Raw genomic sequence first — 11,399 nt, 5'->3', positions numbered from 1 at the left:
TTATTATTATTATTATTATTATTATTATTATTATTATTATTATTATTATTATTATTATTATTATTAGTGGGGGGGGGGTTGTTGTTTGTTTGTTTGTTTGTTTAATTGTAGACTTTTCCTAATCACCTTTGGCTTGCAAACAATGAGAGAGTGAAGATCAATCTCTAATATTCTAATTTGGATTCCTTCATTTTCATTTTTAAAAACAACTTGGGTTAAGGTCCTCTGCACCTGACTGCAATGGCCCAAACTGTGCTCTTAGTGACACTGTGCAGCCTTTCTCAAGAAAAACAGAGCCTGGCTGGTGCTTCCTGAATATTCCAGATGAGAAGGGGTTTGGATAGATTCAGTCTTTAAAAGCCTACAGAGTGAATGGGGTAAAAGGAAGGCAACTCGTTAATGGAAATTTCCCATATTTTCCCTTGGGATTTTGCATTGGGGATGACAGGTATTGTCTCTGAAGCCATGAATCAATATATTCCTCACAGCCAGTGGCTCCCTAATCCACTCAGCCCTTCCCTGGCTATGAAGAGATAATCTGGGGCTGATACATTTCTCTCTGGGATTTCCTGGACAGAAATACGTGCACATGTGCTGTGTAATGGCATGGAGAACAAACCTGCTGTATCCACTATGCATCAAATTTACTGCATATGTCTGAATCAACCATACAACACCTGATCAATAAATCAAACATTTCTGAAAAAAGCAGTACAAAATCCACTACACAGATGCTGGGAATTTGGGATGTATGAAAATCCACCTGACACCAGTGCACAGAAATTCTAACTGTGCTGCCCTTTTAGCCTGAGATCACAGATGAAGGACAAATCCAGCCCTTGATTTTTTTTCTTGAACTAAGAAAAGGACAAAAAATTCTTTTCTCCATCTAGTTGGCAACAGAAAAGGATGTGAGTGCAAATATCCAAGCACAGAGTGGTCCTAGCTAATCCTACTGTATTGCATCTTCCCACTTTGTTCCTTCTTTGACTAATTACTGACAGATCCATGGGTTTGGTTCATTAAAAGATGCCATGTGGCTATTGTATGGAATTCTTTAATGGAATTATACACTTGGTTCAGCAGCTGTGTCTTGTAGCATCTTGGGGAAAATACTGTGCTTCTCCAAGCCTCGGTTTCTCTATCAATAAAATGGGTCTGGTGATGCCTTCCACTATTTGTAAAGTACTTGTAGCAGTATGCATCAGTGGTTCTCTTGATCTTATGGCCATCAATGACTTTTAATTAACTTGTGGACAGTTTTAAGTAAGACTTGTGCTACCTATGTAGATTCTGCCTCTCTAAGTGGATTTTTAAAAAGCCTTACAAAACTCATGTAACTTTTGACCTATTCCTGTTTCTAAGAAACAAGGCACGGAAATCCAGGACATTAATGTAGTTCACAACCCTCTCTGAGCTAGCTTAAAAATTTTTATATAGTCATAGCTATCCTCAACAAGTCTTTCCCATCCCTTGAAAAATGATCAAATAGAAACACAGGCTGTTCGGATTACAAATACTGCCTACTGAGAATAATTTAAATCATTGAGAATAAATAAAATTAAGCAGTAGGTAAGTCTAGTGAGTCTGTTAACTTTATGTAACTGCCTATTATTGCATTAAATACACAGCATACTGTTACTACAAATCCATTATCATTCATTGTGTGGCTTCCTGTTCAAAGCAGCTAATGCAGCTATGAACCTTTAAAACGGATTAGTGACTTTTCTGCCTTAGAAAAGAATCCTTTTCCCTTTATTTTAGAAATTGGGATTTTATTTCCAAAGCTGAAACAAAGGGAAGGCTGTACTCTGGCAAGGAGACACACTGCTTAAGGCTGACAGCTGGAGTACTGTATATAGGATGGCAGTGCTTGATTTGTCAGCATGTTGCTAGGGGTAAGGAAGCTGGGAGTATAGTAAAATGCCTATTGAGATATTCCTGTATTTCATCTGCAGACTTTCTCCTTCCCTCATCTATCTATATTCACTGCAACTTCTTTAAAATAAATATATAAGTAAAACAAATCCTCTTGACAGAGCCAGAAAGACACATCCTGTGTTGCCTTTCTTCTCTCTGCTTTTGTGCGCAGGTCTAAGAAGTAACAGAATGAGGGGCAGCACAGAAACTGGGTCTACAAAACAAGTCAGAGAAAAGTCCCGGGATGGAGGAGGATGAAGCAAAGCTGAGCTCCTGGGGGGCTGTGGGGAGGGGGTGGGTGGGCAGCAAGCTGACATGGCCAGGGGCACTGAAAACTATTATATAGCTTGTGGCTTCAGAGACAGTTGTGTATGGAGACCCTGAGTAGGGTGCAGAGCCTTAGAGCTTGGTGTTTGTGCAGGTAGAAAATGCAGAGGGCATGCATTCATGGTGAGCTCTTCTCATTTCTCCTGAGTGTCTGTACAGGTAAAAGGAAATGAAAATTTGCCCAATTAGCTGTTTCCATGCACAATTATCTGGTTTACATACCTGAATTAAAATAATTACATGCCTAAAGCATCCATCCAGCTTCATGCACATTTGCACTACTCCTTTGAGTTCTTATTTTCTCTTGGAAATCCACCTTTGATGATGAATGACTAAAACAATTTTGGTCTCCAACCCACCAAAATAGGTTATTGAGCTTTTCTTATACTATATAAAATAATCACATTCACTATTGCTTTTCAACATTTGCTAAAGTTATTTACTTAAATCTCCATATTTAGCAGCATTACCAGTTTGCACATTTTTCTAAACTTCTGTGTGCTGCATTAAAGGCTTTAATTCACCACACAGCCTGATAAAGCTATAACATCTGAAACAAACTGGTTTGTGCTGTTCCTGCAGCAGAAGCAGGAAGTCTGCAGCAGGAAGCATTTTTTCACTCTCATGGTTTATAGTGTCATCAGAAGTCCTTGATAAAGCTATGGCTGCATCTGTGAGGCAAGGATTTTGTCTGTTATTAGAAGACCTGGGAGAGAGGTCTGCTTCTCTCCAATGTTAATAGCTAGCTACTGCTGTATGCTTCAGATAAACATACTTCTTTTTCCCTGTAAGTATTCATGTACATGTACTATCCAATTATTATACACAGTCTGTACTGAATGTCCTGCTTTCTTAACCACAGAAACAAGCTGTCTTCTCTCAAACCATGTTAAAAGAAACTTTAGTATTATAAAAATATAAAATGTTATAACTTTGGAAGAGCACTCTCATATTAAAAGAAACCCATATAACATTTTTCTGTTTAATCTGCAGTAAGACAATCTCAGATGAATATCCTGAAAGGGGCTTACATTTTCATTCTACCCACCGTTTAATTTCTGATGGTTTTAGGTTTACTTTTGCTTCTACAGAAAAAAGTCACCTTCCTCTTTGTCTAACTTGAATAGTTCAGGCTTCAAATATTCCCAGTTGCTCATTTTACTGTGAGGCTTCACAGTTCCTTGTTTAAAACCAAGTTTTTAAACTGCAAAAACATTTCCAGTGATGTTAATTTTTTTTTTAGAAGTCTTCTCAAAACACTTCCATTTGAAGTAATAGCTAATGTCTTCAGTGGAAGAAAAAAAAGTCATACAGGAAATAATGAAACAATGGCAAAAATGAAGCAAAAATCGGATGATTTATTTTGAATAATATCCTGGCACAGACCACGGGGAAGATATTGCTCTGTCCCATATACAATACTTCCATTGTAGCAAAATACCAGTGTTGAATTTTGAATTTCCACATGCAAGTGGAAATCCTGCTTGTTGACGGGTGGGCTTCAGAGGGCTGCCATGTCCATCTGACAGCCTGCCCATCACTGCAGGATTAGGCCTTGCAGAACAGTAGGTTTTACAATCAAAACTCCTCTTAAGCACACGAAAAGGCTGAGGTGAAGTCACAGCTGCTGGAAATTATTGTAGCTCCATTAAAGGCAATGGTGTGATACTGATAGGCACCAGCTGAAGCCCTGCTCTGAGCAGCCCCTCGCTGGCACCCCCAGCAGACAGGGCCCCCCAGCCCCATCCTCATCCCACTCATCCCAGTAGAGCCCGCTGGCTGGTAGGGAAGGCACAGTAGGTAAGCAGGAACTTGGTATTTTCTTGCATATATTTTAATTTGGCAAGTTTTCTCATACTGGCTGCCTCTTGACAGTTGTCTGTATTTGAGAAAAGGCACTGGCAATATAGTGACAAAACTTCCCTTGCAGGATTGTTTGGGAAATTTTAGTGCCACTCAGCACAGCAGGAGTTGTGGAAGCTGTGCAAAGAGGCTGTACCTTGGGCTGGGTTTTAAAAGTTACTTGAAAGCTTCTTAGAGCTGGGAAGTGTGGGTTTTTCTGTTCCCCCCTCCCCCTTTAAGCCAGAACATAGATGGCAAATGTTCATCACCTGTTTATCAGAGCACTGACTGCCTTGTCTCACACAGTTGCAAGAACGTTTTTATTTTTTGCAAGAAGAGGGAAGCAGAAAAATGTAAATCAAATAAAAATAACAAATGTGAGGCCAGAGATCAGGTTACTAGTCAGTTGTGAAAGGGGGGGAAAAGCTAATGTGTTTTCAAGTAAAACGATATCTTCTTGTGGTGTTGGAACAATAATTCTCAAAATGGGGAAGCACGTTCACTGTGTGTGTAAGAACACGTGAGGCAACTCTCTCTCCCTGACTCGGATCAAGGCATCCTTGTTCTCATTAACCAGGACTGGAAACCAGTCAGATCTGGCAGCACACCATGCCTTTGTCAACTGTCATGCTAATACCTCATTTTAAACAATTGCTTGTCTTTTTTTTTCATAACCTTTCAAATGCACATTTTTGTCATACCAGCTCTACAGCATTCACAAGGTTAAGAAGCTGCAGATCTTTCTTCCTGCATTTCTGATAGAAGGAGGAAGTGTTGAGGAAGGGACAATAGGAAGAAACAAATAATGATAACAAAGAGCCAAGCTCAGGGAATTCTTTCTCTTATCAGATTAGGAAGAAGAAAAAACGTTGCAGCCCTCCAAGAATGGTAATACCACTTCAGGATTGATCAATATTAGCTTTCTATTTATAGAGCACCTTTCATTCTGAGGCTGTGCAGTGTTTATAAATTAATAAACACACACGCAAGAATCCCATCATCCATTATTAATGTAGCGGCACTTCCAGTTTATGAGAGACAATTATTATTTTTAACACTGTGAAAGTTCATAAAATTACTTTCTGTATCCTGTTGTCTCTTGCTACATTTCAGGCACTGAAATGCTGTAGCAGCACTATAGCTGTGTGTGAGGATATACTCTAAAGTAGACTTTTGAGAAAGTGTGGCTCAAAAAATTAACTGAACTCCCCACATTGTTCATCTGGCAGAGTCTGGGGCAATCTCGCATTAAAAATATTTACAAAATTAATATTTATTTAATGGATTTCTTAATTTTCTGCTATCTTAAGGCAAATAGTTTTGTTTCCTTGCCCATGGGTCAGTTCTTAACAGATCTGCTTCCACATCCCAGTTGCAAGCAGCTACCTTGAACTGCTACCCTTTAAGGCAGTTTTGATCTTGGAATATGCCATAAAAAGTAAAGGAATTAATCTGTTTCCTTCATCAGTCTGGGAACATATTGTGAAACTCCAGGAGGCTGCTTCCATGATTTTGATGATGCAGCCTGTTGCAAATTTTATTGGTTTGCCTGAAATTCTGATTCAATTTGTTTAAGATCAAAACAAAGAGGAGGCAAACTTCTATAATACAAAACCAAATGGAAAATGACCCCAAAAAAGCAAAGCACAGAAAAGGTAATTATTTAAATTACACCTACAGTGTAATAGGAGTGTCACAATTTAAATGTGGCTGTAAAACTCTTGCTTTGCAGACTTGTGAGCTCTGTCAGATCTTGGATTTTTGGTGCAGATCAACTTACATCTTAACACTGTGAACAGAGCTGACTAAGGGAGTGAGGAAAGTTGCAAAAAATAGAAATTGAAGCATGTCATTGTATCAAAGGAAGGCATTAAGGCTTCTGTTTTAGAGCCACTTCAGGGGACACATACCTGTGTATGTGTGAGGTGTCAGCTCAGGGTTGGACATTTAATATTAGACTTTATTTTTAATTGAATGGTGTCAGGTGCTAATTAGCATGGGTGAAAATGTTCTTATTTGACCATATCCAAGCAATAGAAAGAAGTCGTTTATAGACTGAGAGTGAGATGACTGGAAGCTCAAACTAATCAAGGAAGAGAGAGGATTAACTGCCAGTCTCCAGATCCAACTCTTGATATTCAGAGTAAAGGCCATGTGATACCAGGGAGGTATCACTATTTGGAAAGTTGCAACAAAAATTTAGGGGCTCTGGTGCTGATAACTGAGTCATTCTGGGCAGAGGGTATGACTTCATTATCTTCAGTTTGTTTATCTTCTCCAGCAGCCTTTTTCACATCATTTCTATTTCACCAACATATTTGTCTCCACTCCCTGCACACCACAAACGTTTGCATGCTTTGAGTTTGTTTCTGTTTGCAGTCCCGAGGAAGAGCTTGTGTGCCTGAAAACTCTTCTCTTCCAGCTCCATCTAATAAAAGATACTACTTCGCCATGCAAATCTTTATTCTCTAACACCGCAGTGGCAACAACACTGGTGTTATTGCTGTTGTTACATACCTTCCCAAACAACTAATGTCTGCTTGAATAATTAACAGTAAGATCCCACGGATCTTTCACCCTTCATGTTACAAGAAAAGAGAACATGCACATCGTGGTGTGCCGTCATTCTGAAAAGGATCCATTTGCAGAACAAAGTACAGGAACAAAACTGCGGGCTGAGCAAAGTGAGCTTTTAGAAAGCGATGTATTTTCTTTGATAATTCTACATGCTATTGAACAAGCTTCTGTTTACATGTCTTTTCTACCCTACATGTACTGTGATAAGTAAAGAGAAAAAACATGTCATGCTTCAAGTCTGTTAAAGTTCATACGCAGTGAAAACAAAACACAATCAAGGTCAAATAGAAAATCTTTAATAGCTGTACTGTCAACGTGCCTCGCAGGATTTGAAATCTATGAGTTTATACAGACAGGATGTATAAAATACTGAAAGAAAAACCCTGCAATTTCTTTCTCATTATAAAAATAAACTGTCCTACGTTAAAAGTGCTGCTGAGAAAGTAACTAAACATTTTAGCTGAGCATAAAAATACCTACGAATGCATTTTTAAAGAATGCAGCACTTTGGTCTAGAATGTAAAGAGAAGGGGGGGGTGGTGGTGGAAAGAGCTGTTGTTGATGAGAGGGAGCCTGGTAACTGAATATGGGTTGAGGAGATAGTTACTAATGCAACAGCCAGGCACATTCTTGGGGGGGAGGGCGAGGGAGCCTTCTGCATGGTTACTGCACAAAGTCGCTTCATGGATTATCTGATGTTGCAAGAACCTGATTGCTTGCAGCTTTCTCATCACCGTCTCATCTGTGTCTTCATTTAGTAAATCTAATCATGTGAGCATGTTAGTCAAATCTGAGACCGTGTCTAACTACCAGAGTGCCTCTGCAGCAGGCGTTTCCTGTAAACAGACTGCGGGTGCTTCTGCAGAGGCAAAAACAGGAGAATCATCTGACTCGATGGGGTTTTCTTTTACTTGTTGCTGAAATAATGCTGAAAGAAGTAATTTGTGCAAAGGGGAAATTCAAAAACAAGCCACAAAGCACTGATAAAGCCTTCTTATAAGAGACTGTTTTCTAGTCTCATCTGAACAACACACAAGCAGTTTGTGAACAATTTTGTAAGGGAGGAAGCAAAATGCTCCCGATATTACAAATAGAAATTGTGCAGAAATGAAGACTGGAGGATTTCAGGTTCCAACTCGGGCCCCAGACACATTTTTAATAGGACTTGTAAAATTTGTTCTCTAATTTTGAGCCATTAGGTTACACTGTGATCGTGGTTTCAAGTTTATCTCTGGAAAACCTAAAACACTGCATATTTACTTTATTTATCTATTCATGCCAGCGAACGGAGAATTTCATGTAATGACTTGACTGCTGGAGCAGGGGCTTAGGAGGAAAAAAACCACCCCAAACCTGCCAAATGTTGTGAGCCCTGTGAGAAGCCTTGCCCAAGATCTTGCAGGAAGTCTGTGGCAGAGCTGGGACTGAGCCCAGATCCCCTAAATCCCATTTGTGCCTTAACCACACGACAGGCCAGATTTAATAGCTGCCTAAATATGAATCTAAAATGAGAGACCCTATGCAAAAGAATGAAATTTGGCTGGTCTCCTGCTGCCAGATATAAACAGGGTGTTTTTGCTACTCAAGTCAGTTGTTTGAGACAAACACTGAACACCCAAATGACTTTAAATTTCGGTAAAGGCTTCCTGTTGCCTGATCAGCTCTGTTTTCATTCCCTCTGACAGCGAGTGCTTTGTCATGTGCACTATGCAGAAGAGCTGGATTTTAACCAGTTTGCAAGATTAAGTATGGATTTTTTACATAATGTAAACGCACATAATGCCATTTAAAAGAAATTATAACTAAGTATGTGAGGAGTTTGGGGATTAAAACTAAACTTTTCAGCTTTTGGCAATATTTTTTTATCTGTTGTTATGGAGGAGATTATCACAATTTTAGGCATGCTGCCTGGTTTCAAAGTCTAGTTTGGGGCTAGGTTTAATATTGCAAGACTGTGTAGTAACATATAGTGCAGAACAGTAAACACAGGTCTGACAGTCTTTCCTGTGCAGTTGTAGAAGTTTTTACCTCATACATAATGCATGGATTGCTGAAGCTTCTTCAGAAAGGCAGCAAATGTCCTTAGCACAGGGCAAAACAGGGAGAAGAAAATTTAAGGTTTATTTTTACAGGTTGGCCCTTGCCTCATATCAAACATTTCCAGTACTATGAACATAAATCACGGAGGTCATTGTGGCTAATCTGTAAAAATAAATTGGCTGTTTTCCTTTCAGTCGTACCGTGATATTATATGATGCATTTTGACGAAAAAAAAAAAAAAGGGAAGAACTGTAAGATAGTCTAAACTTCTCTTTTTTTTTTCCTGAAACAATAATTTTATTTTTCATATGTTTTCCACAGAGCAAGCACATCTCGGTGGATAAAAACTGTACAGCTTCTATGTTCTCTGCTAAATCATGTTTACAGTCATCCAGAATCCTGGCTCCAGTGAAATGCCCCTTGTGATCAGGAAGGTCAGTGTGTTTCACCTGAAAAAGTACAATCTTTAAAAGGAGGTAAAAAGTGAAAGATGGGGGGGAGAGAAATAATGGTTTAATTATGTCACAGGGACAAGAAATACTGCAAAACCTGATTTTGAGTATTTTAGGAGACAACTAAGAGCAGAAGCACGCACTTAACATTTGTAAGAGTTTGTGGTCCCTGAAGTTTTTTGGAATTCTTCAGTATAATGACTTCAAAAAATGCAAATCAAGAGACAATAAAAAGACTTATTTTTTTCAAGTCATGCTTTTTTCAGTCATGTGACTCAGGACATTGGGTGTAACAGAACTGGTAACTGCCACACCCATTTCCAGCTAAATTCTTCTTTGTTCTTCTTGCCATGCTGCCATTTGTAGATAATCGATACTTCAGTAGTGAAGTGAGCTGGCCCACTCCTCTGCAGAAACTTGGGAGTTTTGTTGGGATCAGGTTTGGTCACATAGTCCAAAATTAGTGTGCAAAAAGTTACAAAAAAAAAGTGAAGCTCTTGCAATTCAGTGGCATATTTTGCAGACATGTATAAATGCTCAGATCCATCATACTGATGGAAAAAAAATTACACTTAAAAAAACCCAACAGAAATTGCTCATTGTGCACCAAGTCCTATATTATTTCCCTTCTGTATCAACTCAAAACTCTCAGACTATTCAGAGCAGCTGGAGGACCAAGACCTGGCATCTGAAAACCTGTAAAGAAGCAGACTGGGATAAACCCTGTGATCTCGGCCTGCACAGCTGATTCATGCAGAATTTTGAATTTTCAGGAAACTAGTGAGTGTGTACCATGTACCCATAGAACTAGTTGGAGGGCCAGATTTTAACCATAAATACTTTAAAAATTTGACCTTATCAGTTTTGCCCTTCATTTCATGACAAGGACTCTGTTTCAAGTGAGTGTGAGGTAAGATTCAAGTTTGCCAATAAAGATATTTCATCTTCCAAAATTACCTGGTAAGTAAGTATATTGCCACATTCTGTAATGTTTTTGATTAATCTTTATTTGCCAGGTAAGTGACCTAAATTTCAACCTGAATAGCTCATTTTAAACCGGGAGAACATTTTGAGAAAAACTTAAAACACATTAAAAAAAAAACAAACCTCAAGACATATAATTTTAGTTGCAATTATTTTAGAAACGTTCTCCATTCAGGCAGAATGATTTTTATATTGAAGCAAATAAGCCCCTGGGTGTGATCTAAACCAAGTGATGTAAACTAAACTGACTTTAACGGGTCCATTGTGTCTTTGGGGGAAAAACGAGGAGAGACCACATGGAAACCTCACCTCTTTCTTATCCCATTTACTTGAAGAAGGTGCTAACCTCAGAGTCTCGCAGAGATTAAGCACTTTGCTAACAGTGTTACAGATTACATTTAACTCCTAAAAAGCTCCTCAGTTCCAAGTGGAACACTTGAAAAAAATATTTCAAGTCTTTGTCTGCTGCATTTAATTCCACTTTAGCGTCCGTGCCTCTGGAGGAGTGATGCTATGCCAGACGGAGCAGCTGAGCGCATCTGATTATCAAAAGCACTGCAGAATGGATGAGTCCTGGCCCTGCTTTGGGTGATGTCTGCACCAAACTGCCCCTCATGGTTTTTTTTTTTTCCTCTCCGACTCCGGAGGGGGCAGCAGCTCCATGGGCAGGAGGCATTTGCTCAACCACCCCGCAGCGCGACAAGAGGGAGACGGCTCGGGCTTTTTTACCCCTCAGCGATTCCCCCAGAGGAACCCGATGATAAGACTCGCGAAGTGCATTGGTTTTATTTACATTTGTAAAGAGGAGGCTGTGGGAGCAGCCCAGACCGATCCGGCCTGTAATGGCCCCCGCCGGGTGCAGGCTTTATGTCAGGGTGATACGAGGCTTTATAGCAGTGCCCTTCGCCGCTGCGTTTTGTTATTCAGGGAGATAACCATCGCCCCATCTCCTTGCATCACACAACACAAAGGGGGCCGAGCCGCAGCCGCTGCCCTTGCGGGGCCGCACACTGCCGGGGACTCCCGCGCTTCTCCCTCACACCACGGAGGCACAAAGGGAACAATCGCCACCACTCTCGCCTCGCCGCCCGGCGGGCAGGCCCGAGGCACCCAAGGACACTCCGGGCCCGCTCGTTGCCCCCCTCCCCGCTCCGAGCCGCGTTATTTAACGGCCGGGCTGGGCCGGGCCTGCCCGCCCCACCGGCCCCACCGGCCCCGCGCCTCACGGGCCGCCCGCCCCGCCGAGGGGGGGCGTGG

This window comes from Calypte anna, chromosome 20, assembly GCF_003957555.1.
Source record: "Calypte anna isolate BGI_N300 chromosome 20, bCalAnn1_v1.p, whole genome shotgun sequence".
NCBI classification, from domain to species: domain Eukaryota; kingdom Metazoa; phylum Chordata; class Aves; order Apodiformes; family Trochilidae; genus Calypte; species Calypte anna.
This window is presented reverse-complemented; position numbering follows the sequence as displayed.